The following is a 26853-nucleotide window of genomic DNA, read 5'->3' as shown; positions in this document are numbered from 1 at the left end:
GGAATTAGTGGCGCTATATAAATAGATGATGATGATACATGGCAGGACCATAAGAAAGCTGCTACCTCATTTCACACCTCCCAGTGTTGTTATGTACCATCTATGGTCCAAGTGTTACTGCGGACACACAGTTTAGGCATACAAAACACCAGAGTGAAACAGTGACATGTGCTCTGATCTGTGTATATACACTGCATGTTCCCGCCAGCTGGCAGCCAGCCAATGACAGGAGAGAAAATAGCTTGGGGCACTGAACCAAAGGAGCAGGTTCTGCACAGTATGAAGAAAGCTGCCCAGTGACACCTCATCTGTCAGCTAAAATAAAACCGCAGCCTTATTGGGACAGGAGAAACCTGACGTGTGTACAGCAATCACAACCTGCGAAGACTGCTTTGTCTGGACCCAATCCTAGAGAGTGACGGGAAGTAACAGGACGGATTCTGTGAAGCACTAGATGCCAAGAACACATTTGTGTTTCCAAGCATATAACAGATCTTCAAGAACGGGATAGCAAATAATACATTTATAGGTAATTAGCATTTACAGCATTTGACAATCTACATGCCTGAAGTTTACCTAGAAATGAGCGTTTTAGAGGTTTGTCACCCACCTCCCCAATTACCTGACGGCTGCCGTCCTGTTACTGAGCAGAGTGATATCTGCCATTAGTTCACCTCTCTTATAACTCAGGGAGACAGGATTGTAGTCGAACAGCCATTTGCTTAAGCTATAGAGTGTTCTCCCTCTCTAAAAATATTATATTTCTTTTTAAACAATGGAAGCTCCAAGACGTCCGTAGGAATCAGTCACGTCACCACAGATGCTGATTTGTTCAGAATAGACAATATCTCCCATGAAAACTTTTGAACAGGTAAAGGTGCTGTAACCCATAGTAACAAGATACGTCCTCACACCCCTTTCTACTAGATACAGATTGGCTGCTCTGGGTTTCAGCTTTCTTCTATGTCCCCATAATGTTCTGTTACTAGCATCTTTGTATACTACAATACACATTTTCTGTGACCATGCCTTGCATTCTGGATAAGAATATATTCTGACAATTCACAGACTTCAGGGAAAAAAAAAAAATAAAGAGAAAGGAATGTGCCAAGAAAGTGGGTGTTGAATTTGGTTCAGAGTAGGTGCAGGCAAAATCGTGTACAACACCAGAGCTGGTCAGTAAAATCTAGCAGTCAGCAAGGAAAGGAGAGCAGTCACATCAATACAGAGTTAGGAAACGTTACATAGACACAGCAATTCCCAGTGCATTGTCCCCTGGATTTGTCCGACATGGAATTAGAGAAAAGAGGGACACACGGGTGTAGAGCGTATGCTCACGAGCTATAAATAGAAGTGTTAACAAATACTGACATGTAACGCCTGGATTCACCCCCCTCTGCTGGTCTGACAGCTCATGCGCTGTGCTGTCTGCTTTACATGCTAAGCACCTGCTCAGTGACTATTGGCTGGGGGCAAACAGATGAAACATTACGGCCACCGACATCATCCTGCAGGGAATCAGGAGAGATTTAGTCTCTGTCATAATGTTTTCTTGTGCAGCACAGACAGCTTAATCCGGGAATGGACAATCCAGAGTGAGGCCTGTAGGAATGCTATATACATCTCTAGGCTACTGCTCCACATAACTATGCCCAATATACCCACAGATGCTCACGGTGCATGATGGGCACCAGAATCCAAGGCTAAACCTACAGGAAAGGTTATTAATGACAAATACAGGGCGATACCAAGCAGCTGAAAAGATTGCAAGGGTAAAGTATACGCACTACAGGAAGAAGATAACCTACTAGGTGAGACTGTATAAACCAAGCACGCTGTAAGGATCAATGATTCCTCTTAACAACTGGTCCAGTTCCAAAAAGCACAGCTCAGGTGAAACATACATCAGGAGCATTTCATGTGTCTGTATACACAGCGGTAACTTTGGAAATGAATGCATTTTATGACAGTAATGGAAATATGTCATAGTAAAATCAGCAATGGGTGTCTGGGAGAAAAAAAAAAAAAGGGGGGGGGGGGGGGGGGGGAAGACCAATGGACCTTTTTTTTTATTTTATTTATAGATTTACTTGGACTATTCTTCTAATGTTCAAATTTGCCGGAAATATTTTATTACAGATTCTTAAAAAGGGATTTCCCCCAACCCCAGAATCCACTTGACAATCCTCAAACATTTCTCCATGATAAGTAGCACAATGGGCTGTATTGTGTCTATAGCACAATCCAAATAAGTCCATAAAAAAACAATACAAGATTGGAGGCAACACATTATAAATGCCACAAGGTGGCTCTAGTGATTAGAGAACCTTTGTCATTGATAAACATAAAAAGTTATAAAAAAAAATAAAAAGAGGGACACATTCACAGCAACTGCTTAAATACAATGGGGGAATTCAGTTGGCCGCTGTACTGTAAAAAAGTAACGCAGCCTGTGCACCATTACCATTATTACGGTAATAGTGCGCTTAAATACAGTTATTATGGTAGTTTTAATGCCGGCTTTTTGCTCACAGCCCCCATAATGGTAATAGGTTTAGTGTGGTGATACCATGGGGGGAAATTCCCCCCATTGTGTGGGATATTTCTAAAAAGTGCAAAATTTGGATTAAAAAGTGAATATCAGCACAGTCCAAGAAAAGAGCCTTCTCAGCAAACATTTCTGCCAAGTCGCATCCACTTGTGACAATTTAATATGATGCCAAATTTTTCATAACAGTTTAAAATTAACCCCTAATGTTTTTGCATTTGTTTTACCAGTTTGTACACACATTTGTTAGTCAATGAATTTCTCTGAACACATTTTTACGCTGTTCCATATACATCACATCATGAATACAGGCCGATATGAATTGCCGGACAAACTGTATTACATGTGCGGAGAGCAGAGCAGGAAGATGAAGCACTACCTGAACCATGAAACACTTCTAACAGTATGATACTAAACTAAATCACCAATATAAATAAATACAATTTAGCATAAACAGGTGTGCAATGAAAATAAACACGTAAAAGCAAAAATCAATGGCTATCTGGACAATGGAAGTGACTGCACTGGATGCATCACAATATTAAATAAAAATACTGAGGTCTTAATTAGAAGATCCAAGTATAATGGAAACAAGTCTGCAGACAAATGAATCCTGCTAGGGCTCAAAGTAGCAGAGAGGTCACCTTACTACAACTTACTAGTAGTCCCATGTCAGATTATAACATGTGAAGCCCAACATGTATTGACCGCAATTTTACCAATATAGGGGGTGACATTATAACACTTGTCTATCAATATCTTATTTTACTTCCACAATTACACAGCTCCCACTCGTTTTAATAAAAGCGTCTTGCAACGACATAAAATATCTGCACGTGAAGCATTTACAGAACAAAGTAAATACAAATGGATTATACATGAATCGGCCACATATACAGTTCATGAGAATGCAGCCCATTCATTCACTAGGAACTATGAACATCACCGAGTCACGAGGCACAGAATGCCTCAATGAAGGTCAGCGTAAATTCATAAACTAAACTAAAAAAGGATGTCAGTGGTGCAGTAAGTATGAGGCCTAAATCTGACCCAGTATGAAAAGACTAGGGATAAAAAACAAAGGGCTAGTTTTACTAAGCTGCGGGTTTGAAAAAGTGGGGATGTTGCCTATAGCAACCAATCAGATTCTAGCTGTCATTTTGTAGAAGGTACTAAATAAATGAAAGCTAGAATCTGATTGGTTGCTATAGGCAACATCCCCACTTTTTCAAACCCGCAGCTTAGTAATTCTAGCCCAAAGTGTCATTTGTATAGAACCTCGTACAAGATGTCAGCCATTGTGAGATCTCTGTCACTGAAGGCTACTGGACTCTATGCAAGTTACTTCTGAACCTAAACAATTGCTGTGCACTTCCTTACAGACAATCCTGCTGCACACATTACAAAAAAAAAATGTGTCCCTCTTCTTCAGACCCTTCCCATAAATATCTTCAGTTCTGCTCAGCTCCGGAAACACGTTTATAAATGTCCCCAGCAGTGGTCTCATGTATCCTGGGTTCAGTGGCCCGTTAAGCTCACGGTACATTCTGTCTCCTCCATGAAGCTCGGATGGGAGCAGCCAATCGGAGGACAGGACGAGCATGTGGAAACAAGCTCTTAATCACTTCCTCTGAAGATGCTGGATTAAAGCACAATTTACTCAGACTAATCCCGGGCTGCTCATTATACACTGTTGCCTGTAGACAACGCTCTCCAGTCTTCAAGCCCAAAAAAAAAAATCTGCATTCGGCAGGAAATATGGATTTAAAGGTGCAGAATGCAAAGACATTAAAGGGTAGTATTAAACACCATAAACGGCCCAAGCGTCTGTGTGCTCACATTATATTCAAATAAATGTTTTACGTTCATTTCAGTGTTCTAGGAGTCTGAACAGATTTATTTATGAAGGATCAGTTGCAGTGCGGCTATCTACTGTGCACCCCTAGCGCCCCATATCCAGTACACTGCACCCCTAGCGCCCCATATCCAGTACACTGCACCCCTAGCGCCCCATATCCAGTACACTGCACCCCTAGCGCCCCATATCCAGTACACTGCACCCCTAGCGCCCCATATCCAGTACACTGCACCCCTAGCGCCCCATATCCAGTACACTGCACCCCTAGCGCCCCATATCCAGTACACTGCACCCCTAGCGCCCCATATCCAGTACACTGCACCCCTAGCGCCCCATATCCAGTACACTGCACCCCTAGCGCCCCATATCCAGTACACTGCACCCCTAGCGCCCCATATCCAGTACACTGCACCCCTAGCGCCCCATATCCAGTACACTGCACCCCTAGCGCCCCATATCCAGTACACTGCACCCCTAGCGCCCCATATCCAGTACACTGCACCCCTAGCGCCCCATATCCAGTACACTGCACCCCTAGCGCCCCATATCCAGTACACTGCACCCCTAGCGCCCCATATCCAGTACACTGCACCCCTAGCGCCCCATATCCAGTACACTGCACCCCTAGCGCAACAGGTTCTATTTACAAAGAAATAATGTGTACAATACAAGGGAAGCGCCGCACTGAGAAGTACATACTAACAAAATATAGCACCACCGTAGGGTATTGCCTGAAAGAGGTTAAAATGCGTCTGACACAGAGCAGCACTAGATCACACAGCCGGGCAGCTGGAAGCAATAACACCAGGCTAAAGCAATATTTTGCAATGAATTCTCAGACCCGGATATGTTTACTTCCTTCTTAACCACACAATGAATAGGATTTTGCCGTGTTGAAGTGCTTTAGTGGTCACAGAACAGCTCACACAGTGCTCGTATTAATCCACAACATAACAGTAATGGGCACACAATGGCCTTGGGCACAGTCATCCGAGAACCACCATATACAAGAGGCAGCATTCAATCTCCATGAGGGTTACTGTATACCCAGATGGACGCTGTCTGGAGCGCATGTGAAGAGCGTGAATGCTTTAGATATAGTCCTAATATGCTCCTTGAACGGGAATTAAATAAAATGTTCTTCAATGGCAATTTTATTTTACTTTATTTTTCTTAAATGCCTGGCACAGGATTGGTTAATGTTTTATATTCTTTAATACCGGAAGCGGCACAATATGGATGTACATATATACATACACACACACACACACACACACACACACACACACACAGGTTCCTTATGCAGGGACAGGCTACACTCACACATTCCTTTATTCCCAGACAACCCTGGGCACCTCTGCACCCACGCTATTAAAGACCCCATTAGGACTCAATACAAAGAATGCAAAAGTAACAGCATTGTAAACACTAAAAGCAGCAAAGTGACATTCACAGAGGTTTGCAACAAACCCATTTTGAGCCATCAAGCTGACAAAACAATGCAATTAATGTAGATAAATTTGAGGTTATACATCTGGACTACGGCAATAAGAATTTTACATAGAATAAAATTGGGGAACACCGAGATGTGCCAGACCATGGCTGTAATGGAAAAACAAGTCAAGGGATGTATAACAAGGAAGATAAAAGCATTAAAACATAGTATTACCATTGCTGAAGGACATGTTAGAAAGATCTTTGGAAAGAACTGCTAGTATAACTGCGAATACAATTACTGCATACCAATAATGTTAAATATGTATTATTTTTCTCTTCTAACACAGACAACAATACTACTTTCAGAAAGTTAGTCTGACCACCGACTGTCACCACCTCCTGAAAGGTGAAATGAGTTTTATCAAAATCACGTTTTCATCATTTTTAACATCTGATACATGTCATGGAACTGAACTTCTTTTGAAAGTGAATCTCAATTCACAGAACTTTAATAATTTCTTTTGCCGTTAGTATTACTATTTAATACACGTTAGACTGACTACAAAAACAATGATGTTCAACAAGGTTAATAACACAAAATAGATAAGTTATTGGACATCATACGGTGCATCCTGATGTGACACATTGGTTCATTCTTTCCTTTTCTAAAAATTTCCAAAGTTACGGAAACAGACATCCAAATGTTAGCCTGTGACTGTGGAATTGCCCAAAAGTAGTGCTGATATATGTATACACCCCTGTAGATAACCTATATAAACTGACTTCTGATATCAAGTGTTCATTAGGACTTTAACTTAAGACATAACTCAACCCCTACTGTAATTAAATATTACGGCACCTTAAATTGTTAGTCACTAAGAAGTTCTGTGACTATATAACAGGGAAGGGGTACATTACCCCATAGTATATATAGTATAGGTAAATTACAAGTTCTATAGTAATGTTTTCATTTAAAAAAAAAAGTGGTTTACAAATGATACCATGAGAATAATTCCCAACGATGTATATTAACTGGAGAAACTGTGAAAATGATCTAACTTGGTCACCTTATAACCCCATGACAGCATCCCAGGCACACCATGATAATTTACATATATACCTGTTCATAGCAAGGTTAGACTTTGCAGTAGAACAATTTCTATCTGGGTACACTTAGACGCCTGTGTGGATTTTGCAATATAAAAGCACTTTGTGCACTCGCTCTCTCTCTCAATCAGGATGAAAGCATTCAATACGAGCACTGATTTTCCAGGGAAGTTCAAGGCTGTTTAACTGTGAATAGAAGATGACAGCGTAGACATTTACGTGATCCATCACAAGCCGCAGGGAAGGGACACAGTTGTAGACGTGCAGACACTGGCGAGCTAGAACTGCAATTCACAGGGACATAGGGGGCTGTTTTACTAGGAGAGTATTAACCAAACAAAAACATTCCCCACGCAAATATGTTTTATTCTGATGAATCTACCTTAGGGGGTCCCATTTGTTTAGCAAGCCATCCAAGTGAATTATTAATACAAAAGTACTTTAAAGAGATCACATTCCAGTAGTAGGCCAACGTAGCTGGAAAGTAGAGGTGCCCCGACAAAGGCATTGCCACCAGTACCCTACAGAACGTATCATCCCCTAGGCCAGCTGATGAACGCAACACCTGTCCAATAAGCAAGATGGGGGTAAAGGACTCTGAAGCAAGCAAGGAAGTTGTACTAAGGTGGACATCTCCCTTTAAGATGCATGTTACTTTTTGGTTATGTATCCTAAACACATACATAAGGGTGAAGTGCGGCAGTTTTGGAGAAGTTAAACTATATTCAGAGAAGGACACCTAGGACTAGATTTACTAAGCTGCGGGTTTGAAAAAGTGGGGATGTTGCCTATAACAACCAATCAGATACTAGCTTTCATTTATTTAGTACCTTCTACAAAATGACAGCTAGAATCTGATTGGTTGCTATAGGCAACATCCCCACTTTTTCAAACCCGCAGCTTAGTAAATCTAGCCCTTAGATTTGTTTATAGCTTGTAACCCTTGTTTAAGTCTGACAGTACAATGGGACTTCTTAGCGACCAGATTTTCCACCAGCTTTTGAAAGTTACTTGTAAGTTTGGAACAGGCACAGAGCTGTTCCCAGGGGTGTTCCCATCCATCAACCTGTTACACTTCTTACTTTAATGTGCCCATGAGAGAGAATGTCTGAACGCATGTGTAAGGGGGAACCACAAATAAACAACTTTGCAGAACACTGGTGCAGAATAGGCCTCACCTTCGTTTAATGGCATAAGCAGGAATCAGGCAGCTCTCTCTCATGAAGCAGACTGTACTCCTCTGATCTCTGCATGACCTCCCTGCGCTGAGCAGAGGGCGACTGATGGGGAAGTCAGCTGCTGCAGGCATCAAAGAAGATCACATTCGCCTTCACCGCCATATGACCCAACAAGCACTTACGCAACAAGACCTGGGGCAGCGGGTGAAGCTCAATGGGGCATAAAGCAGAGGATAAAACCTGGGACCGATGGGACACACAAATCATTGAAAGGGACTAATGCGGCATAAATCAGGAAGTGGGTCACATCTGGCCCTAGGGCCACCTGTTGCCCAGCACCTGACTTAGACACTAGTCCCTTAATAGAGATTTCATGAAGGACTTCAAAACCTGATATTCTGAGTGATACAGCTATGGCTGACTAAATAAGTGAGGAATTAGGCAAGTAATCTGAAAAGAAAAAAAAAAAAAAACAGACATGAACACTGCAGACCAGTAACAGCTTTGCTGTGCTGATAAAGTGTAGCTAAATCTCACTATTACACCTTAAGACAAGTCAAAGCCCAAAGCCTTGCCCCCCCCCCACCCCAAAGAAAGAAAACATTTGTTAAAAATGGCCTTGAAATATTACACAGCCTATGAGATGTGACCGGACGGTTTGCAGGCTCTCAAAACCACAACATCCCAACTGCTCCGGTTCCAGTGCGACAAATCACGTCATTTTAGACCCGCACGGCGCAATGACGCAAATGTGTCAGTTTACCACGGATGGCATTTGTGTCATGGAGGCTCCAATGCAGGAGAATGGAGGGAGTCCAGGGGACAGGCACTGAATTTGGAATCTCTAGGACATACCAGGAGAGTGGGCAAGTATGGGTAACTGTGGATGCTTTGGGATAAAATGGTCAAGACGCCCACCAAACTGTGCAAGACACCCCCCCCCCTCCAAAGCGTGGCGGCTTTGCTGTGGCAGTTTGTCCCTCTTTCCAATATTCACATGTTGAGAGGTATGCAATAAACAGAAATATGACACCTCTCTTTGTTGACCCCTAGGCTGCAGATAACTGCAACCTTAAAATAAAAAAGGTCTCCGTTTTGCCGGTTTTATCACGGCAGTTATTTCAACATGGTCCACTTCATTAAACAAAAACATTTTCAAATGTATTCAGTGTCCTTTAACACAGAACAAGAATCCAGGAAAAGAAGTTCCAAACGAACTTGTCTGAACATCAAGGTAACTACACGGGAGCTCTCAAACAGTGATAGTTTGCACAACTTAAGTTTAAAACAAAGGTTTTCATTTAAATATTCAGATATGGCACACACTGTTTTTTTTAAATTTAAAATCTGATTTTTGAAAGATATTCCAAGAATCACACACACACACACACACACACACCCCATATTATGTTTTCCCAAAATATATCTCAGCTTCCTTTTATCAGTCAAAACAGTGTACAACAAAAAAAAATGGGGAAATAAAACATTGAATTTCACAGCAAACCCCTATGAGCACTGGTGTTACAGTATTAGTGAAAGGAGCCACAGCTCAGCCAGCATGAGAGGATGCACAGAGAGAATGAAGTCACAAAGACAGCAGCAATACAAAGAGCCCAGAATAAGGAATAACTCAGCCCCCACCAGATTGTGGGCAGTTGCGTAGAAACCAGCATCCTAGCGACTCCTCAGATTACTGATGTACCCCCCCCCCCCCCCCCGGCCTCTTGGGTTCATCTTGTGAGAAGCCAGAAGAGGGAACACACAAAGGAATGGGGGAAACCGGGTGCAAATGCCCACAGAAAGCTGTGTCATATCTGCGGCCTGAGGCTAACTCAAAGCCCATTGTGTAATGCCTGAGGAATTTCAATCTCAAAATTGTACGTGCTTACTTCCTTTCCTATGGTGAGGGGGGGGGAGACCTGGGTATTCTGTCATAGCCGATTACTCATATGACGTTTATAAAGTTGCAGTCCCCAGCGCCCTGCATCCTTATTTTCAAACAAACCATTTTAAATTGCCTAATTGTGTGTTAAAACAGTTCTCATTGCATTAGAACTGCATATTACACACATACTGCAATAAGTTTTACACCACCACCAGCCCTTCAGCCAATGCAGGACTCTATAAACAAGACCTGATAAGTGGTAATTTACCTCAGAACACACTGTTTGGTGACAAGGGTCACACATCTGCCCCATTTACAATGTAAGCTTTAAGCAATTTGCAGATCTTTTCTTGCTTCATAAAAGAGGGGCGAGGGGTGGCTGATGTAAGAGGTACTTCATACAAATTGTTTCTTCGGGTCTAGCAACTTCAACTTTCAATGACAGTTTGGCCACTGGGGGCAGTGTAAACATTAAGTAGAGCAGGCTTGTTTATGTCCTGTAATTGTCATTATCCCAGTCTGTAAAAGAGTTGCCACCCACATGATCAATGCACTGGTCCTCTGCAGTGTGCAGCAGGGAACATTCAGGTGATCGGTCTGTCTACAGGTCCTTCTAGCCATGACCACCTTAAGCCTCACAACATCCCGGATAATAAGGAGATAAAGACTATAATAGGACGTGCAGACTCTAGCCTTAAAAAGCACAGTGGGATATTGATAATAATAAGGGGGTCCTTGGAGAACATTTACAGATAAATTTTAAGAATACGACCTGCAATAAAAACAGCATCCCGCACATATAACAATCCATGCTGAAATGTGCAACAGGGCATTTATTACATTTTTTTACAAAACCTTAAAAAAAAAACCCCCATACAACTGGCAGTACTGTTTAAATAAACATTGCATCGCTATTAGGGGGGTGGAGACCAAATAATGATTGTGATGGATGGAGCCATCATAGTTTGCCTGTACATAGCTTACATTTTGTGAACAGATTCGCATTACACATGTGAAACACCATATTCTGACAGTACAGTCACCCCCAGGCGCAGTACAGCGGCCGCGGGAGGGACTTGTAGTGGTGCGGGAGGGACTTGTAGTGGTGCGGGAGGGACTTGTAGTGGTGCGGGAGGGACTTGTAGTGGTGCGGGAGGGACTTGTAGTGGTGCGGGAGGGACTTGTAGTGGTGCGGGAGGGACTTGTAGTGGTGCGGGAGGGACTTGTAGTGGTGCGGGAGGGACTTGTGTGAGGCCTAGCAGGCAGAGAGACCGATTGGATCCTGGGTTAAGGTACAGTGGATTCACTAGTAAACCTATATTTGATGTATTAATATTGGTGGCACACCTACATTTGCATACAACACCCCTTGAAATATTACATTTTCCCTTTTATACGTCTAGAAGATTATTTGCATATAGGATTAGGGGTTGTGCTATTTTTCCTCCTAACTGGCTGCTTAATTTAACCAATTCAATTTTTACGAAGAATGCAATAATATATGTCTTTGGAATAAAAACAACAACATTATTATTAATATAAAAAAGAGGCACTTATTTAAAACCAGTATCCACGATTTACCATCCATAACGTATGAGGTAAAATGTCAATTGCTCTATTTATTCTATTAATTTTCTTTATACGAAAGACTTCACCACTGATTTTCACACAGGTTGCAATACCCCACAAATATACTCCTCAAATGAACGCTTATAAACGGTGTCAAACATATGTGCTCATTACAGTCTCTGTAACCACGGGCGCATGTTATTTACAGGGCGGCAGAAAAGCAGCACTCGGGAAGCAATGCTTAGCAATGTTACGGCGCACTTGACAAATGCACCGTGCTTAAACAAACCAGGCTATACACGCACTAGGGACTGATGACATCACTAGGACTCAAGGCCCTGTGAATTCATCAGCTCGTGAACATTTAGCTCACAAAATGGCTGCTTCCACCCTGTGCAGCCGCCAGGTACATTTAAAATACTCTGCATTTTCCTGCAGCACATGAGCCTGCTATCCCTCCCCCCTGAGCTACCAACTGCAGTGCAGAGAAAAGGGAGTCTTTTTATAAAATCGGCTTCCACTAGCTTAGGAACAAGCTTGGCTGTTGCTATAGAGACTTCCTTCTCCTAGAAAAACGTTCTTCCACACAACAGAAAATACCAGCGTCCACCCCGGTCTATCTGTGGCAGCATTGTTAGCAACTCAACAGCCTCGCTGGATGAAAAGAAAGTGCAAACGGAAGCTTACGCTCAAGGTAACGGGACACAAATAAATCGGATAACAAAGCCCAGTGTGCATATATGCTGGGAAGTGGTGAATGTAATTTATATACTCGCTATTAGAGAGTACAGGATTGCAGGAAACGGTCACAGAGCAATGCACAGCTACAGATTTGGACTGCGTGGAGCGATCACATTGAGCCATTCCCATCAGCCTCCTCTATGTGTGGCCCTGTTCGTCTTGTGTGACATCTACTCTGCCGTCCTCTGGGACGTGCTCTGATTTTATTCTGGTTGAGGCCACTGAGTGAATTCAGCTTCTAATAAAACCAACAAATTGGGTCAAACATGATTTAATTGGGAGCTGTTAAATTAGGCCGAGAGCAGAGTATCACACTACAAGGCGTTAGACTACAGCTGAGAAGTTGGCAGTGTGTGCAGCCTATAGGTCCCAGGATTAAATCATTAATGTACAATACATTGCTTAATTGTGCCTAGCACAGGCAAATGTCTATTCTAGATAAATTTACATTACCCCTCTGTGCAAACTGAGGAAACTATTAGGTGAAAAGTGGAACTATACTAGCACTGCAGCAAACCTACCAGAACCATCATAGAAACTAGGTAATGTACTATAACCAAAACACAAGAGTACACCAATCAAAATACAATTTAGTTAGATACCACTTAAAAACACGTTTATGCGCGTGCAACGTAAGGTAGTGGACCTGTACACGCACAACATGTGTCACTGTCATCACTCAGAGGCGATAAAGCTTTGTAAGATCCAATACAGTTCTACGGGAACACGGATTTAGTAAACAGCACATTACGCTGTAGTAAGCAAAACATAAAATTGCACACACTGATCAATTCTATAAGAAAATGCTGGACCTCTGCTGTGACAGAGCATGATGCGAAACCATCACTTCACAAGTTGGATACATGACCTCCGTTTAATATAGGACCTCTGTTTTTTAAATAAAAAAAAAAAAAAAGTACATCCTTGCCTCCTTGTCTCCTGCAGCACCTTCATATAAAACTCACCTGTGGCATGTTCTGGCATCCTATTAGCACTGGCTGTACAAGTCTAATGCTTAAACATGCCACAGATGAGCTTTACTATGGCGGAGATCCTGTACAGTCGTCACGTCATAACAGGTTCTGCGCTGTGCCCGACATCCCTCATCCTAGCACCCACAGACTTTGGGGCACCCTCGTTTGAAAGAGAAAAGTCCCCTCTTTCAAACAATATGGCCCCTGAGATATTGCCTAATGAGCATTTGTGATTACAATAACCACCACACTAGAAATCATTAAGTTGTCCAAAGAGGGGCGGCCCATATTATTCTTACACATTCTATGTACTTCATTCAAGACAGTGACAACTAGCAAAAAACAAAAACAAAAAAAAAAACCCTGCATTTTTTTTTTCTTTTCACTTTTCTAGGCCACAAATAAACTTGTTTGGGTACTGCATAAACAATATACTATGGTTGATATTGGAATGGGACCAGCCCAAAAAGTGCCCAGACAGGCTCAGCACTAGTGTGAGAAACACCTCAGCTGCAAAAGGGTTAAGGTAATAAAATTGTAGTGTTTATTGTTGCCCTGGGATACGACAGCTGCTCTCTGGGCACATTTGTATTTAAATCAGAGCTCAAACAACTTGGATGATATAAAAATATGTGACTGAAAAGCACCTACGGCAGGTAAAAAAAAACTCCCCTGCAATTTAGTAAAAGCAGCAGAAGGGGATATACTAGCCAATAAGTCAAGGTGCTTTATTTGTAATGCCTATATAGCAGGTAACATATCCAGAGGAACAATATTTTGTAGACTTTTCTAACAACTAATAGTGGCCTGATAACTATAACCATTTACTTAATGGTTGGTTAACAGTAGAATATATTTGTTACAGTGACTATAAAAAGTAATCACCCTTGTATTTTTCACACTTTATTATCTTCCATCCTATAATCAAAATGGATTAATTTGTGAATTGTTACCACTGGTAAACACAAAATACAAAGTGTCTAAACACACACACACACCTAAAGCTATTCCTTTGTTACAAACAACAACAAAACACACAAGACACGGATTACATAACTATTCCCGCTCACTGAATAAACTAACCCACAGGGCTTTATTTGGCCCTCGCTCCTAACAGACTACTTACAGGCTATCAGTTCACTAGACCATTGTGCCATCACCAAAGCAGGAAGCACTGCCTAATGCCAGGGACAATCTAGCGTTTAGCCATAGAGCCATGAAAAGAAACAATTATTTAAACCAATGGTAGCTAGCAATTCACCTGCCGGTACACTTTTGAGACAGAGTTCAAGGAAAGCAGTTCCACCCATATATGAAGAACCTAGTCTCAGATCCTATGTTAAATATGACTGGAAAGATATAAGCAATGATATTAGCAATCTGAGATAGGATCGAGACCTCTATTTTGCGGAAGACCTGTCCATTCTCTTTACCTCTAAGCGGGTTTTATTATAAGGTGTCAATTATACTTGCTAAATAAACCTGAGAAATGGTGATGATTCATAATACATAAGAGACGGTTTAGCTACACTACCAAATGTGAATTTGATTTCCATAAATATATAACTACACTGATATTATTGAATGTAAACGGAGGAACTTATACGATATAAGATCGAATACAAACGGGGGACTTTACACGATAGAGGAACTATTGCCATTTCCGCAATCCTCAGATGATATAGGTTATATGCTATGGTTGCATATTAGCATAAGTATATACTGGATACGGACCTACATGTGAAAGATCTGCAATTAATAATCATCTGACCCAATAGTTAACAGTTATTTACCTAACTCTACACTATCGGTATATTACTTAATGGAATCAGTTCCCTCTGTATGTATATACATAATCCAGTCTCCTACCTCACATTAAATGTAATTAACTATATATAAGAAATGATATTTGTTATCTGATAAAAGACTGAGGTCTTTACTTAGTGGAAGATCCGTTTTATTTCCTTTGCCTATCAGGCGGCAATCATTATAAGGTGATAGTTAGTGTAAAACGAGGATGTTTTAAAATATGTAAGAGACGGATCAGCTATATTACCAAATGCAGATAGGATTCTCTATAACATAACTACACTGACATTATTGAATGCAAGATGGGGACTTTATACGGCATAAGAAAGCTAACCTAGGCTCCGCGATTCTCAGATGATTGAGATCATATGCGGTTTGATACAATTGTTACAGCGTTTATAGCCAATACAATTATACCAGCTAACATATTAGATGCGGAGCCATAAGTCAAGGATCTGCATTTAATTCTATATCTGCCTTGAGATACTACACACACGCTGCAACTGTAGAATAAAAGGGGACTTGCATATGAGAGGAAATTTCCCTCAGAGATAGTCAGTACGAGATTTTGATCCCCAGTAATATACAATTAAGAGACATACAAGGCATAGCCAGTTTATATACAAGACATCATTACTTCAATTTTAATCAGTTTACATATTTCGCTGTCAATTTTAAACATAACCAATAAAGGTTAAATTTTATACTATTTAGAGAACTTAGAATTTCTTTAGACAAGCAATATGCGTATGTGGAGTGATTAGTGCATCATATTTAAAACCACTTTCTTTTTGTCCAAAAACAATCTAGCAGATGTTAGGATGCCATGCTCTGTGTTTCTAGAACAGAGGTTTTTAAAGGCACAGGACTGGTCGCCGTCATTATATTACAGAAGAAGCCATTGCTCCTAAATAACTCTGACCCTCAGCACCATATAAGGGTTGGAAAGGATAGGAAGCTGGCCACACACAGGCCGATCCAGCCACTTTGTGCGACTGGGCTGAATATTTTTAAGTGTGGTTTTCGTGACTTGTGCGTCATATAGAGGAGTTATAGCAGCATGTGTGACATGCATTACTGTACTTTAGAGAGATACGTCAGATGACCAATTTAATAGGTAAATAGTAACTGCTCAAGAAGTGTGAAGATTCTGAAAAACACACTCAAAAGATCCAAAAAGACTTATCTTCGTAACCAAGCTGCTTACCCTTCCCAGTGTCGTCACTTGAACTTTACTGAACTTACAAGGCACACAAAGCCGGGACTGTATGCCTGAGCTGCAAGAACAGCATAAAGGGTTGTGTCCGACACATGGCTGAAATACAGCCCAGCTACTCCCAGAACTAGCGGCTTCTAATGGATGACAGAGGCAGCCTTAATAGGAAAGTACTTTTACAAGTTTGTTCTGCCTTCACATTATCCTCTTAAGTTCAGTATGACATGCTCCACGGATTAATATTACCAATTCAGTTGTCTATGGCTGACATTTCTTCTCTGCTGAACAGGAAAACACAGCTGAATAAAAGGAAATGTCAAGCGTACCCAACAAGTACAACATTGCAGGTATTTGTCTTAAAATAAACAAATGAGAGAAGAAAACAAGGTAATGATTAGCATTATTAAGTAGATGGAACAAAGCAGAATGACAGAGTTCTAGAATGGACTGAAAATATTAACTAGCCGTAAACTTCTGCTTTTTGAGCACGCTAATGACACTTGTACCTTTATATAGCTATGATTAGTGGAAGAGTTTCCCCAGGCACCCAAACAAGGAGTAGCTTGAGACAACACCCACATGTATACGATGCAGTAATAAACTAACAATGTTATGTAATGGGGCCCCAGGCATGTGTCTTGCATCTTTTGTTTAGAGAGATGAGGCAACAAGAGTGTGCATGTGGAGTATTACTAAGCTCTGTAGCGAGGCATGTAAGCAAACACAAGCTGTGCTGCGGATAGGGCAGGGCTCCTTATCTCCGTTTGCAGAAAAGCCACAGGAGTAACCAGACATCGGCATAGGACTTAAATGACATATTCAAGTAACTGCTCTTCAAATCATACTAAATATGAACTTAGTGAATGAAACTTGGCAGGGATGGTGGTGGTGGGGATGCAATTCAGCGCGAGCTGCCAAGCAGGTCAATTATCCTCTTAGGGTTCAAGCAGAAGTGAGCAAAATAAAGACTTATTTTCAGTAGCAATTAGCACTGCAGGTTCCATAATTGAATAGCTCTCCCGGCATTAGACACGACATGTGAAGCAAGTCACACTCAACTGAAACCAGGTTTAAATCAGTGCACAAGTGACAGCCTAAACAAGCCACCATGTATGATCATACGCTGGACAACATCAGAGTCACAGGATCATAGTACAAGATGGGCGCTCGAGCACGGCAGACTGGTCTGTTTGTGCATGTGATTTTCTGACCATATTAATCAACGTGTCCGATAATAATCTTATCAGTCATTTCGGGATCGCATACACACTGCAATAACAAGACAATCGACAGACAGAGCAGTATGTCGCCAATACTACTGTGGACCAGTTTTCCCAAAAGGTCTAAGTGGTTGTTTCTTACTAACCAGCAAAGCACCCAAATGTCACTACTACTCAGTGGTAAGGAGATAATTCATCCAAAAAGCACACAGTGGTGACCAAAAGGCAGGGTGTGTGGGTGGCGTGTGACACTGTCGTGTCTAATACTGGACATGCATGCTGCCATATCGCAGGTACAACTGGCCAGAAATCACAGTGCATATGGCCTGAAAACTACTTAAATGTACAACATTCTGATAGAGATCATCATCGTCAGGCACGTTGGTAAATGCAGTTGGAAATAAACAGATTGATGATTTTCGCAGGTCCCCAGTGCCGCTGGAAGGGATCCGCCCACAGAGTAGGGTGTTCTATTCACAAACATCCTACAGGTCCTCTACATAAATAAAATAACTACGTGTCATGTCCACAAAGGTTGTATAGGGAACTGCTGATGTCCACCATAACATCCTGACCTACAAGACTCAGGTTCTCAAAATAGGAATTGCTGTAGTCACCAACACACAACAACCGCAGCATAAAGTCTCCCAAATGTAACATCCGCACTATCACTATTTATACATAGGAGTACGCTCCATCTATTCCCTGCACACCCTACCCCCCACCAGCAGTGAGTGTCAGGGACAGCTGTGTAAGCAAGGGACTTAATCAGGGTCCTGGGGATTTAAATAGTGTACTGCAGGCTGTGTGTGTAGATGACTTTACTACACTGTTACAAGAAGCCAGTGCTAGGATTACTGGAGGGGATAATGCAGTTGCTGAATTAGAGGAATGGGCCATTAGATCCCCCAAACTTCTCACACACTAAATCCCAAATCACAGGCAGATGAAGATAGGCAGCAGTCTCCACAAGAGGTCACGGCTTAGACAGTATCAGTGGATACTTCCCATTCCTTCACCACAGCTCTAACCCTGGTAAACAGCCACTGACAGCCATCTAAAAGGTCATAGTGTCAAGAAAGCTGGAATGCGGGGCCAGTGGAGTACGTGACTGAATGAGCAGTGCACTCTGGGTGCAGTCACAGAAAACCTTCCTCAAACATAGATCTGACAAACAAAGGGCTCATTTACTCCACTGTTTTCTTTTGTCTTTTTAACCATTTGAATGTCTTTGTGTAATAGAAATACCCATAAATCTGCAGCATTCTTTGACTAGAACAATCTCTGTCTATTTCTTGTAAACAGTGTCTATTTTTGGTCCTGTTCCTGCGGTGCAGGCCTTCTGTGTGCTTGTATTTAGCACCAGTACCCAGAAACCGACCATGTGCAAACAACGTGGTGGAAGAATCAGAAATGAAGCCGCAGCAGGAAGGAAAGAGTGACTTACAGCCCTGCAGAGGAGCCCACACAGTAGAATCATGCTTTCCAATAATCTTCTTCGAAGTAGAAGAGACCTGAGCACAGCCTCTCCCCGTTACTGCTGTAGAACACTTTGTTGTTGCTGGTTTGTAAGCTTTGAAATGTTGACATTAAAGACGGAATATCTTGTTTCTGTAGTCTTTACGGTAAAGCATTACCAACAGCCTATGTAGACAGCAAATCGCCCTATTCATTTATAAGAATGAAGAATTTTAGCCCCAAGAATTTTAATCAATGATGATCTTTTCATTTAAAAATATATTTATGCGCAACAAACACAAAACACTCAGCTTTACTGGTGAGCTTCATGTACAGTATCTTCCAGACACAAATACCTATCTGTAAGAAAAGCACAGCAGGCTGACAGATGAATATTACCAGTTTGAAAACAATTTTACTCATCAAACGTTACAATGAAACCCATAAAATGGTGAGAATTCAGTCACCTGCTATACCATAAAACCGTATCGCACACAAAATGATGCTGCTTAAGGTTATTAGTTTCCAAGAAACAAAAGCCTGGATCCAGCAATGTACATATTTATGTATTCCCGTTTTGAGAATAAATCAGAGGAACTTGTGACATCACCCACACTCCTCAGTAATGTCAATGGCATATAGTGAACATAATTATTAGGCTATAACATATGCGAAGAGTGATTGATGTCACTGGTTCCTAGGGAGGTGATATGAGAATGCAGCTTATCACCTCTCTAGGAACCAGAGACATCACTCACACTTCATACTTATGAGAATGTAGCCCAAGTATGAAGTGTGAGTGATGTCACTAGTTCCTAGAGAGGTGATAGGCTGCATTCTCAGGTAAGAAGTGCCTCAGTGTGGTCACATGTTCCTAGTAACATGATGAATTCTCAATACAGGCTAAGCTTTCACTGGATGTAGGAGTTAGGTGGACTTTAAACCATGTTTCTCTGCACTTCACAGCCAACAAAAACACAACATGGAGGGAGGGGGTGCCTAGCCATTCAGCAACTGAAAGGGCATTCTCCTCCTCCAAATTAGCATATTTGTAAATGAACTGTGTGTCCAATAAGACAAATTATTGCCACTTTCCTTGTTAGATATGCAACAGTGTAAATATCACTAATTTAGACTTTTGCATCCAGCAAGTTTACATTTATTTTAAATTAAAAAGTATTAATTTTGCTGTTCCCCCATAACATCGCTGTTTGATAAAATATCCAGTCCTCTGAAATGAGGAAGCATTACGTGGAGCTACAAAAGGCAACCGCACAGCATGTTTAGCTTGACGTTATTAGAATAAATGCTGGCATAATTCCACAGATTATGCAAGATTTACAGTCTACTGTACAGACATGCTCTGCAAATATTTATAAACAAAGGCCCATTCTCCTGAACATCTTAACCTGTGCTGAGCCTTCTCAGAAGCACATTCACTGTGTTGAATTCATATTAATGGAAAATTATTTTATATATATATATATATATATATCATCAGTGGCACTATAATAGACATTAGCATTTATATAAAAGGATTGTGCCATGTTCCCTTTAAATTCTGGCCATGAGAACACCATGTAAGTCTTATGCTGTGTGCACTGCTTGAGGGAAATTTGTATATTCATCAAATAGGTGTATCATAGAATGTGACCGCCCTGTGTTCTGCAGCCAGAAGTTAATTGGAAATGTAGCTGGATGGGTGAAGCTCGTTCTTTTCTATTGAGGAGGGACTGAGCATTTATGAATGTAGATTGCAAATGAAAACATTGACAGGTATAGTGCTCAGAAGTCAACCAGGACAATAAATCCAGGTGTATGGAAAATTTAGGAACTGCAACTAAATATAACAGCGCTTGTCCAAAGCCATGTCAGGCCTTGTGAGAAAATGACATGAAGGGTAGGTCCAGACAGTCTCAGATCTGAAGACGAGCGCTAGCGGTTAGGAACAGGCTTTCCACCTATAGCAAATCTGTTACCTGAACCTAAAGCCAATTAACATCTTGGGGAAGGGGGATTCAATTGGCCGCTGTTTTTTGTTTGCAGCGTTAAAAAATTAATATCCGAGCAGGTGTTGACCCGCGGGCACGACCTTTTTAGGTAAGGCAGCATTAAAAAAATCACGCTATTCAATTTAAAAAAAACAGGTAAAGTCGCACACGCACATTACTCGTTGGTGCTTGCGAATTTTTAGGGGAGTCGAGGGTTTAATGCATCATCTATAATAAAAAATAAAATAAATGTATTGGCATTACAGTTGTATTGCAGTACACAACCTTCTATTTTATAATATCTACATACAGTACCTGTTTTACTATACAATCTATACCATGACAATGGTATAGTGAATCACTATTTCCATGTTATACATTGGCGATAAACTTTTTTTTTTTACATACACATATTACATGATTTCAATAGTCTTCTTATGAGATCAAACTGGCGATTTGACAGTTTGCGCGCCTCGTTAAAGAATTTCGCTTTTAACGCTTCTCCCTCCCTATACTTTCAATGGATCACCTACTTGTCCGCGATGGTACCGGTTTCACTAACAAAACGGTGCGTTAAAAATGGATTTGAATAATGGGTAAAGTTTACGCGCTCTAGAACGAGTGAAAACCACGTTAAAGTCACTTACTGCGGTGTAATAAAAAAAAAAAAATACTGCTGAGAATTGAATTCCCCCCTTTAAGTTTGAAAAAAATATATTTTATCACAGATCAACCAAAACTGCCCATCTCAGATAAGCCCACTAAAGGATTAAATTCAAAGTTTTCGTAATGAAAGGATAGGAATAGTAACGGGTACCATCTTTAAAGAGCCCAAATTATTATCTGTAATGCCTCCATATTATTATAATGCCTCCATACTACAGACAATCTATCCAGCGAGCGCCCGCAGGCTGCTGGGGTGACCTGCCCCTGATCAGGTGGTCTATTTGCTGTATGTGTGACATGTTTTCTTCAATACTACCAGAGAACAGCGGTCTTGCACACAGATCCATGTTGAGCAGGGCCCAACACATGAATCAGATTTAAGTTTAAAGTCACAATCACTAAACCAAAACTGGTAATAGATGTAACAGAGCTACTAAGAATCACTAATACACATGCACAAGTTTTGAGACTATGGCAGAGATACTCAAGACAGGACAGGGTTACAGATGGGGAACACCAGACTCCTTGTTTGTAAACTTGCCACCTATGGCCAATCCCTAATATTTAGGGATATGTACAGTCACCAAACTATAGCCGAACATCAGCATTGACAGTCAATGCGGCTTCTGAACAGAGGTAGAGGCCAAGTTTGTGACCAGGATCCACGCTTGGTATCCACTCCACCTGGCTCTTCTCACTGTGTTGTAGGGCTCTATTCAGACCATAATACACAGGCCAAGCATGTAAATAGAAAAAAAGTTGAAACACAGTAATACTATGCTTTTTATTTGAGATCTGTTCAGTAAAGATTATTAGATTAATAAAAGGAAAGATTTGACATAATAAAAAGTATGCAGCCACTGCCTTAGGATCGCTGGAGTCTGCATTAAAGTAACAACACAACCCCCTCACCCCCCTAAAAATCCCATAATTCCAAGAACATGATGCAAGTGTTTCGCAGTTTTCCGAGAAAAAGAGAAAGTTTGAAGGCTGAGCCTGATGTGTCCACAGAGAGCACTTTGTGAGCAGCTCGCCAGTGTACACTAATCCACAGTGTGTTACAGAGAACCCAAGCAGCATGCACGGTTCAGACAGGAAGAAATAATTCACTGGAACCACAGTTATGCAGAATATTTCACATCTTATGTCACTTGTAACTAGGCTGTCATCACCATACAGCAAGGAGACTTCTGGGAAAGCAGAGACCAGGGCTGTTCCATTCAGGAAAAAATAAATAAAACAGAATTTCCCTGAACAAATGAACCATAGCCCCTATTAACAAACACAGATCACCCTGGATTTGTTTTTACAACACAAGTGAAGCTCTGTGGTGACTCTTGGGTGTTTTTATCTAAAGAATAGAATTACCACAATGCTTAAAAGAGAATTTAAAACAGAGGTTAGGAACATGTGGCTCTCCAGGTGCTATGGAACTACAAGTCCCAGCACGCCCTCTCGCCTGGGACATTAGAGTTGCACAACAGCTAGAGAGTCACTGTTTTGCCTAAGCCCAATTTGAAGTAGAAACCACACAGTATAATTCAGTGTACGAGTACACACACGCCTCTCCTGAGCATCACTTTCAATTTTTGGCACGGAGGGTATTAATGCACAACAAGCTGGCTCTGTCTGCACCGCCAGCACTCCCTTGCTTTGACTGGATGAAACAAAGATCGCTCAAGCCAAAGGAACGGATATGGTGCCAAAAAAAACGCAGGCCAAGACCAGTACACTCATAGCTTGTAAACACAAGTTCTGCTGCTGCTTCTAGCAGACGTAACACAGGGAAGAACACAGACGAGAGGCACGAGTATACTGATTATATTATGCTTCATACTTACAGTCCCTACTTTTTCCCCAATCAGGCAATAATATGAGACGCAAGCATGAGGGACAACAACTAGCTGCAGAGGTAAATAGAGAACAGACCTTGCAGAACCGTTTAGCCTAGGGGCAACAAAAATGTTATTACAGAAACTTATAATTTCTCTCAGAATCCTCTATGCTACAGCACAATATTGGTTTGAAGGGACTATGATCCGATTTTTCCCCTTTCAGCCCGGTTATAACCCGCTGTCCTACAAATCAATTTCTCTGCTTTCCCAATAATCAATTGCAATTTTGTGCAGCTACATATTGAACAGCATATATCTATGTACATCCACTTAGTGCTGCAATACTGCTTGTTTGGCGGAGATTAAATTATGCAGTCTCCCGTGGTCCGCTGCCCCTAGTGGCTAAATGATCATGATAATATCCAAGATATCTATCTCGGTTTGAGTCAAGCGTCTCTCGGGCATAGATAGTCCCTGGTTGTAGCTCACAAGCAGAGATCAAGAACAGAAAACTGCACCAAAGACAACATATTACAGGGTTACTAAAATTGAAGTGTAAAGAGGTATGATAACAGAACAGAGGCACGAGGGTAAGTATTGCTGCGTTACATTGTTGCCAGGGCACTATCTGTGTGCAGTTTGTATTGTCTCTCTGTGCTTTAATGGCGTTCCAATGGGTGCACCAGTTCCCTCCCACAGACCAAACACATATTGATAGGTTAAGAGTTACATGCACGCAAAAAAAATTCAATACATAAAACACACAACAAAAACAAAAAACAGGCACATTATAATTGTAAGTTAAAAAAACAGCTTTGGTGATAAACCCATGACAAAATGAACAACAAGCTGCTAATCAGATGAATGTTGCTATCTGCATGGAAGAGAACAACAAGTGATCAGGTGCTATACACGACAGTGTTTACATAGCGTAACAGAAGGCATTTCCTGGATTGTATTGCTCATTGAGTAATACAGTCTCTCTACGGTTACAAGTAGTGAGCAATGTCCAATCAATTTTCTGAATGGGAAAAACACACAAGGCAGAATGTACACACATCATTGGGTAAACTTTAGATAACCACAGCCTTACATACTTATAGGAAGCACATGCCGTTTACAATGAATGAGAACTCTATATCATCCCAGAAAAAACACTGACTATAACTTCCTGTAATACAGACGTCTAAACACCAAAACAGTGAAACAAATTAAAGAAAAGCTCTGAAGTGTTTCTCTAATAGCATCATGCTGGCAATTAGTACGGCTTATTCCTTGATTTCTATCCCAGTAAGTGCACTGCAGACCCCCCCCCCCCCCCTCCCTTCAATCCCTGAAATAGGAGCCAAGACAGATATATCAGCTTTTCTTGAAGTTTAAAAAGCCAAAAATAGCCACTACTAAGTATGTAACAAAACACAGGGCATTTAAAAGATTACAAAAGGTACAATATTGTTCTAATATTCAGCCATGCAGGAGGGGAGGCAGAGTGAGTGGATGAAGAAGGAGCGGGGGGGGGGGGGGGGAAATATAAATGAAAATATATAAAAGTATTCTTTTCCCTTGGATTTATATGTATTATTGCAAACAACTTACTAAGTCTTTCTGTCCTGGCCTAAATACTTATTACATTCTTTTGACCCAACTACTTATAAAATGGGACTGCTCTGCAAATATTTTGGAGGGCTGCCTTGAAAAAATTATGGATACTCTAAGGGTGCCGCAAACTGAAAAAGTTTGGGAACCACTGCTGTAAACTATTTTTTTTTTATACAGTCAATCACACAGAGCTGTACAGAGAATAATTCCCACTCACTCTGTCCTATTGGGTAATTTTGTCAGCCGCCAATTAACCTACCAGTATATTTTTGAAGTGTAGGAGAAAACCTACACATACACGGGGAGAACATACAAACTGCACACGGATAAGGCCATGGTCAGGAACAGAACCCACGACCCCAGAGCAGGGAGGCAGAAATGCTGCCCCTTACAGATGTTCCCTTGAGTTTTTCGCGATTTGTGCAACACCACTCTGGTGTATACGGTCCTTCGGTGATTTCTAATATCCCTATAACTTACTGTGCTGGGACTAGGTTGTGTCAAGTTTGTATGGGACATAGATCTACATATATCTAACCATAAACACAGGGGGTCACCAGCTAGCGATTGTAAGTCTCCTGGATAGCAGATTCCATCCTATTGTATTTTAAATGACTAAAAATATGGTCTGTACAACAGTCTCCAGTTTCAAAAAGGCTCTGAAATACCAGAAAGCGACATAACTCTGTCCCATCTCACACTGTTCTTCCGACTTCATTACATTAAGAGCCCATGTGTGGAAACATTACATTACTGTTCTTCCTAGTAACGAGTCATGAGCATACCCCTGAGTATTTCTGTCTAGCTCATTCAGCAAGTCAGGCTATAGGGGCAATCTGAAGTCTTTGCGAGGAGGTGTAGGATTCAAAAAGCAGGAGTCTGCTTCATAGATTAGAGGCAACATCTGAGGTACCAATGGCAGGAGCTAGCCTTCAGTCTGGAGGAGTTTTGTCATCATTTATATAAGCATTTTATCCCAGGACACTTAAAATTAGTGATGTCTGTGCCAAGTGAAAAGCAGCAATTTCAATCTCTAAAACTCTCATTTAAAAAAAACTGCCTATTTTCACGTGATAATGATCAAGTTCTATCAGTGTAACCGTCTGTTTTTGCTGCCCTCTCAAACTGGCCAGCAAAATGTTGCATAGTCTATTCTTTTTAGACATGTGCGATATGTAAAGAGGTAAACCAAGTATTTATTGACCCAAGTCCAATCCATCAATATATTTTCCGATGTGAAATGTTGAAGAGCTCGGAGGATAACGCTGATGATCCACAGTACTGCGTACAGCTAGAATTTTCCACTCCTCCAGAACGAGTAAAAACATCACTGTTACAAATATAGAGTTCTCTCTGCTGGTTGGCGAGCATCAGATGTCATTTTCCAGCACAGTCACACAACAGACACACATGGTGCACCGATCCCCAGGGCTCTGATAAGCATTGTATATAAACAGTCCCATTGTTCCCAGAACAACTGCTTTATTTCAGGGACTGGTGTAAACACTATTCAGAGCATCCACAAAGTGAGAGACAAGCTGTACATGTATCTTACCACAGAGACTGCAGAACAATCTTCAAGTCAGACCTATGACCTTATTCACAGGTTGGTACTTGTACCCCTCCCCCAATGAAAGGGCATTCCTGGAGCACACCAAGCTGCATTTAGAAAGGTTCACTGCAATGTGACTAGGCTGTAAATGTGGCCCCCTGACAGTCAAGGGACAGGCTCAACCTTTGATTTAGCCACCCATGCTGTAGG

At 41.3% G+C, this 26853-nt stretch overlaps 1 protein-coding gene and 1 long non-coding RNA gene across 6 annotated transcripts in view; one reads left to right on the top strand and one right to left on the bottom strand.

Annotated features, from left to right (window-relative positions):
• The window catches only part of FOXK2 (forkhead box K2), a 52857-nt gene that overhangs the window by 13569 nt on the left and 12435 nt on the right, over window positions 1-26853 (bottom strand). The gene's annotated exons all lie outside the window — the stretch shown is intronic.
• Window positions 12039-19150, top strand: LOC142160564 (uncharacterized). The gene is made up of 2 exons (XR_012693275.1): window positions 12039-12276; window positions 18848-19150. It is a non-coding gene; the product is annotated as an uncharacterized LOC142160564 (long non-coding RNA).

The sequence above is a fragment of the Mixophyes fleayi genome, chromosome 6, assembly GCF_038048845.1.
Source record: "Mixophyes fleayi isolate aMixFle1 chromosome 6, aMixFle1.hap1, whole genome shotgun sequence".
Classification (NCBI taxonomy): domain Eukaryota; kingdom Metazoa; phylum Chordata; class Amphibia; order Anura; family Limnodynastidae; genus Mixophyes; species Mixophyes fleayi.
This window is presented reverse-complemented; position numbering and strand designations above follow the sequence as displayed.